This window comes from Psittacula echo (genome assembly GCF_963264785.1).
Source record: "Psittacula echo genome assembly, chromosome: 15".
In the NCBI taxonomy this organism is placed as follows: domain Eukaryota; kingdom Metazoa; phylum Chordata; class Aves; order Psittaciformes; family Psittacidae; genus Psittacula; species Psittacula echo.
In genome coordinates this window covers 4088527-4095710 of record NC_137751.1, presented here as the reverse complement: position 1 = coordinate 4095710, position 7184 = coordinate 4088527, and positions in this window count along the sequence as shown.

Sequence of the window (7184 nt, the reverse complement as noted above, 5' to 3'; positions counted from 1 at the left end):
TCCTCCAGAAACGACGGACTTGCCATAAAATGGGCGCACAAGGCCTTTCCAAACGTGGAATCAGTTTGGACTGAGGCACTGCAGTCGGTTGGAGGAAAAGCCTTAAGAACTACTGAAATGTAAGCACTTTGGTGCTTCTGTTATAAAAAAGAAGTGCCCTGTACTTAAAAATCAACCAGAAGTTATTATTTGATATTTCATTATTTTGATCTCTTTATGATCTATGTTAAGAGGTTATTGCTTTTCTAACTGTACAAAATATTTTAAGTTAGAATTCAATATAAGTCTTTCTAAAAATCACTGTTAAGAGTTAGGATGTGCCAACAGAAATGAAGATAATCCAAGTAAATCCATGAACACCAGGATTTAACAAAATCTGGTTTTGTGCAGCTTCTTTCTGTGGAGGTTTTATGATGTCTGAAACTGAAGCTGAGCTCATGTCAGAGTCCCTTCTCAGTGGAGCTGTTGGAGTGTTTGTCTCTAGGCAGTTGTTACCTATAGAGCAATCTGCTTAAACACACAACCAATATCTCAAGGCTAGAATTCTTCATTCTACTTACCTGGCACTGTTGTTGCTCTTCTAGGAGGCAGTGACATGGCTTGGAGTGCTCATTTTTGCCATGGATCTTTGTGTTATCATTGCTGCCATTCGAGAGTCATTAATCGTCCAGGTTTCTGAGGAAGACCTCATGTTCCAGATCTGAACTGTTCATGTTCAAACATCACAGATTTAATAATGTAAAACACGAATAAACAACCTTTGGAAGAAAATGTTGGAGAAGTGATTTTTTTCTGTCATGTAAGGGAGCTTTTACCATACCGTTCCAATTCCATTAAAAGAGAGCTTTGGAGTCAATATTCTAGTAATGGGGGTTTCATTTGTTTTTCCAGGATAAATAAATTCTTGAGCTGGGAAGAAAAGCAGATGATGTTGTGTTTGTATTTGCCACATGTTCATTTTAACTTTGTACTGGGCAAACCACTGTTGATCCCTTCCAGAGCAGAAAGAAAGGGAAAAGAAGGGGCTCAGCCCCGAAACACTAAACTCTCTTTGATTTTGTTTTCTTTCTGCATATTGAGCAGAGGTTTGAGCTTGGACTTTCTCTTGAGTTTCACGGTGACTTCACAGTGAGTGAAGGCGATTCCCTTCAGCCTCTCACTTAATTCATCATTCATTACAACAAGAGCGAGCTTTGCCAGATTGAGACCAGTGTATAAGGCACAAACACTCCGAGCATGGGGCAGAGCTGCTCAGTGGCACCAGCACCCTGGAGAGGAGCCTGGCTCCTGAGGCGCTGCGTTTGTTCCAGAAGTTGCTGCTGTGCCTGGTGTCACACACTGAATTGTCAGAGCACGGCTGAAGCAAAGGCCCCAGCAGGCCAAGCTAGCTTAGCTTCACTGCTATGGGCTCTTGTGCAGCAGCACACTGGATACAGGCTTACTGGAAACATGACTTCTTGTTTAATTATTTGCTATTTTCACTTGCTGAACCATTTTCAGCATCTGAGTTGGCAGTTTTCTAGAACACCGTCTTTTCCTATGCAGTGTGATTTTTTTTTTTCCTTTCCCTTCCCTCTGGGAATTGGGTTACAAAAACCATCTAAAAAGGATTTATGCATAGTTTTTCTTAATAAAATATGGTTGCTTTTTTAAGACAAGGTTTTAGTGGTTGTGGAATACTACAATTACTATATCAAAACATACCAAGTCACTCCCCAGTAAACATAGTCTTTGGGCTAAAAGCAGAGATCAAACAGATCCCATGTGTCTGCATTGCTATTCTGAAATGTGATTTCTCTCCCAAGACTGACTTCAGAAGAGAGAACCCTAAAAAAGGATTGGTCACAGGAATAAATTACTGTGTATGTTTGCCAGAGTTAAGTCAAACATCTCAATTCTTGGCCATCAAAACCAGGAACAAAAGTGAAAGTCAGAATCATAGTATAATAACTGAGAACATTCTCTAGGAAAAGTTGGGAAAGTTGGTATTATTTTCTGCTTTTAAATATCAGTTGAATCAAACTTTCACGCCACTTCTGGGGTATGAAAGCACCAAGACTCCATTAGATAGAGGAGAAAATAAAGTCTTGTCTGATATGCTATTGGATCTTGAAAGTGAATACTGAGGAAGTGAGATGGTACAGAGGGTTTATCTACAGCACCACAGTGTAGTGCATTTGCATTAGAAGGAAAAGAAGATCCAACAAGGCTTCATGATTGAAACTGATCAAGTTTTTTATACCTAGTAAGTATTTTATACTTAATCCTTGGAACTCCTTTTATTCATGCATTTACCCGTCTGCTTTAGAATAGAGTGCAAACTAGTATTGACATGGATAGTGATATCTTAAAGGATTTTACCCATAGAATGGAAGACAGAATTCTGCAGACTGGAGAGTATCCTGCTTCAAATATGGTTAAATAACAGAGAACAGAGTACACATTATGTTATATTTATAACAAGCCAGTACAAAGTCTGCAATTTTTTTACTCCAATGTTGTAATTGTAATTCAATAGAAACAAGATCATAGTTATCAGTGACTGAAACAATTGTCAGAACATATTTAATGAAAGGCTTAAGCATTCACAGAGTTCTGTTTTTGAGGTCAAGAAACTGGCAGGTAATGTGCATTTCAAAGCCAGCCTATGACAGTCATGGTAGAGCAATCTCCATCTGAAGACTGTTAAACACCATTCAGCAGAGCTGTAAATTTGATGAAATGGTGTAAAAAGACTTAACAGACTGTAGCTTACTGGAATGCGTATGTATGTGACTAAGGTACTCCTTTAGCTTTAAACAAGCGTTAGAAAGCAAAGATAAATTCAGGATTAAATGTCAAGTGTCAGAAAGCAATTTATGATTTTCTTTAATAAGTTCTTTAAAAATGTATCAGTCTTCCATTCTTAGGACATCCAGAAGGCAGATGAATTTGAAGCCAGACATTTACTAGGAGCAATATACACTGAATTTGAGAATGGCAGTCCACAAGGAACATCCTCACAAAGGTATTGCGTGCTATTTAAGGCCCCTTTTTAAGGTACTCTAATCAAAGAATTCTGCAGTGAGCCAGGATATATGGGGCCTCATCTGAAGGAGCTCTATCCTTGGATGCCAAACAGGCCAGAAACAAATGCATTTCCCAGCAATGAAGGAATGTAAAACTTCTGAAGTCCAAGATCCATAGACAAGCTTGCAGAACAATAAACTAATTATTTTAAAATAGATAACATTCAAATAGATGAATAATTTCAGTTATTTTCCATTATATTTTGGATTACCATTGCAGTTATTCAATTTTCCAAATAATACTCCAATAATGATGTAGTTTGATGCATTTTCTATGCCATTTCATTTTTAGGCTCTTCTACTGTGGCACCGAGTGGAAGGATGCAGGGAAAACACCAGGAAAAATGGTGTATAAAACTAAGGAAATCATTGGCATTAATATAGAACTAATGGAAAACGTATCCACTTTATAATATGCTTTGACATAGCAAATGCATAGCTTTGACATAGTGTTCAGCAAGTAAGAAATAACTAATTTGGTGCTGAAACCAATAGGTATGCTTACACAGACCTCAGGTGAGGGCATTTTTCTTAAGAATCACAAGAACTGACCAGCAGCTCTGCCAACTGGCATGGCAACATATTCCTTACGGGAATGGGGAGGGTTTTTATTTACAGAAAACCAGGGAAGTTTCCTGGCACTACAACTGAGAACAGAAGCTTGGGAATGTGATAGTTTTGTCCAGTATAGCCTAAAAGCTCAAGAGCCAGGTGAGTCACACACAGAGGTACTATGAGTGAATGTAAATCTTGGATATTTAGGTTTGGTCTGTTTGGATTTGCCTGCACCAGACTAGCAGCTTGTAACTGGCACAAATGTTAATCCTGCACATGAACAACAGAAATACAGAACTGAGTGGTGGGCTATTGCACAGAGCTGCTTTGACACCTCAGACACCGAGTTCTTCTGTAGGGAATAAGGTGAAAGCCTCAGGCTTTTCCAGAAGGTTCAAAAGGTGGGGCTGGCACTGTGGTCTAGAGAAAGCAAGCTGATGGCAGACAAGCAAGAGCATTCAATTTGCTCATCCCTAAAATGCTGACTGAGCCAAACTGCTGCAACTTGAGCCACAAGCTCAGATCCAAAGGAGCTTTAGACTTACCTGGGGCCCTGGCAGATCAGAGCTCTCAAAACCAAGTAATACTGATCATGTGGAGTGCCAGACTGTCCTGGGTTCAGCAGTAGCAGTCATTTTTCTCCTTCCTAGTAGCTGGTGCAGTGCTGTGTTTTCAACTTCAGCCTGAGAACAATGCTGATAACACTGATGTTTTTAGTTGTAATGTTTACTCTGGTCAAGGACTTTTCAGTCTCATGCTCTGCCAGTGAGGAGGGACATAGGAAGCCAGGAGGAAGCAGAGACAGGACACCTGATCCAAACTAGCCAAAGAGGTATTCCATATCACAGCACGTCATGCCCAGGATAGAAACTAGGGGGAGTCACCCAGAAGGCCCAGATCGCTGCTCGGGTCGGGCTGGGTATCGGTCGGCAGGTGGTGAGCAGTTGTATTCTCTTCCCTTGTTATTTCCCTTATCATTATTATTATTGGTGGTAGCAGCAGTAGTTTTGTGTTACACTTTAGTTACTGGACTGCTCTTATCTCAACCTATGGGAGTTACATTCTTTCCATTCTTTTCCCCATCCCTTCAGGAGCCGGGGGAGAAAGAAGGTGGGGAGTGAGGGAGCAGCTGCATGGTTCTGAGTTACTGACTGGGCTTAAACTATGTTTGGTTCATAGGTGCTACTTTAATGCTAGTGATAACAGAGCATGACAATACATACTGATGTACAATACTGATTCAGACCCAAGACGCTTTCCCCAGGTATAAGTGGGATGAGCAGCTGAAGTATGTATAAACCTGCCAGTTCTTGTCAGCTAAGGATCACAGCTATGAAATGCCAGGAATTAAAGTTCTGATAATAAATAAGTAATGTTAATTAAATCATTGGGCAAAGTAGAAACCCACACAATTTATTTTCCATCTCAACTGCCTGACTTAAAAGAATCAGGGAAAAAAATTAAAAATCACATTCTCCTATTCTTGCACAGGAACATCTTAACTATCCTGGAAATGGCATTGCAGTTACTGTCATAAATAGAGAGCTGGAAATGCATGGTCTCCAATAATGAAAATATGATTAGTGAGATTCCTTCCTGCTGGCAAGCACTCACCCACAACCTCACCCATCCATGATGAAAATAACTTTAATTCTTGGTCATTGCAAAGGGGGTGCACAAATAGTTAGTTTCATGGATGGCTACATCAATATTTGGCAAGAATATAAACCCTCTCTTTAGCTGCATGCTAGCCAACCTGTCAGTGTTTATAGTCAAGATTATACAGTCTTCAGGCAAACAAAAGTGCTGAATTCCTCAGGGAGCAAATTTAAATATGCCCTGGAGTATATTTAGATGGGAGGCAAGGCTCATAACCTTTGAAAGCCAGGCCTACAGTAGAGTACATTTGAATTATGTCTAGCAAGTAACTTAAGTAGCAGTAATTAACCTAGAGCTTATGAAGAGCCACACAAAGGTAGGAAGCACATCTTGTCATGGTACTTGCATTACTTTTTTTTTTTTTCTGTATTGCAGTTACAATTTTAATTAAAATACTTGGAGATTAATTTCCATGAACCCAAGGTTTCTCTGGGACAGGTTCTTCAAGCTCTCTTGGATCCTTGCTCATATTTTACAATTGATATTATCTGTTTTGTTAGCTGTTTTCCTAGCTCAGTGAAAACCACCTGTTGGGTTTTCAGTCTATTCCTTTTCCTAAAGCACCCAATAACCACCCCCAAAGCAAAATAACCAGAAAAATGCAAGGATTTTTTTAATGTACAGTTGTATATAGAACACAACTGAGAAAAATGTGAAACTAGAACCCTCACTATAATTATAATTGCTGAGGTGCCTGATCTTGCATTCCTTCAGTTTAACCAGTGCAAAAAGGAGAAAAATAATCTCAGGATCTGATCCTCATGAGCATATTAAGAGCAACATAATATTTTGCATTTCCTTAGCTGGGCTTTGGGTCAATCCTCACCCCAACGATAAGATTTGCGTTAGAAATTCAAGAGGGAAAAGCTGAAAATTTTACTGCAAGCTGAGCATCCTGGGGTGATCACCTCATACAGTTTTTCTTCACCGGGGGCTTTCCAAACAGAAAGATATGCATATGCTAGCTAAAAAGTATCTCTACTGGTTTCAGTGCTGTTTCAGACATGAAGATCTGTGGTGCTGGAAAGAAAATCCAGTCCAATAAGTCCCAACAGACAGAATTTTATTCAATCGGTTTCATCGTTTTTCACCAGAACGTAATTTCAAGTAAGAAAGGGAAAAGGGGTACAAGTTGAATAAATACCCAGCTGGGGTTCAGAGTCACCTTTGATCCATGTAGCAGATTCATCGTTCAGCTGAATCCATTCAGTGATGCTCTTTTAAATCTCTAAGCAGGTGAAAAATTACCATGTTCTTACTGGAAGATGCTATGAGCATTAAACAGTACAGAATAAGACCACATTGCTAGGAACAGCATTCAGGGATACCATTTTCTTTTGCCATCAGCTTTGTTCCTCACACAGAAAGACTCATTTTAGTACTTTGGAAAAGAGAGAGACTGCTACTGAGATGACTGAAAAGAGATGACTGCTACTGCTGAACCCAGGACAAAGATGAAGAAATTGCTGCCAAGCTTTGTCTTAAATCACAGCATACTCACGGCAGCTGCTTTGCCACTTTCTTGCATGGCATCTTAGCTGTTCAGAAACAATTTCACCTGTTTTCTTTGGTCTACAGTTATCTCAAGTGCCACCAAACAGTCTGACTGAATCTTTAATAGCTCCTGTGCAGGACAGTATAGTAAAGGGAAGATGTTATTCACAGATAGTTCTTTTCAGAGAACAGGCATCTCCTGTATCAGGAACATTAAGAAGTGACAGGAAAGGAGAAGAACATGGGTCCTGCCTACACTTTGAACAGCACTATTCCTGGAATCCAGTATTCTCAATTCTGGAAGAAGAGTCAAAACAGTCTTTATTTCTAAAATTGCTTGCCACCACCTTCTAAGTGCAAGAATTGCAGTAGTATTAGCACAGCTGTACAGACATCATGTACATCTTT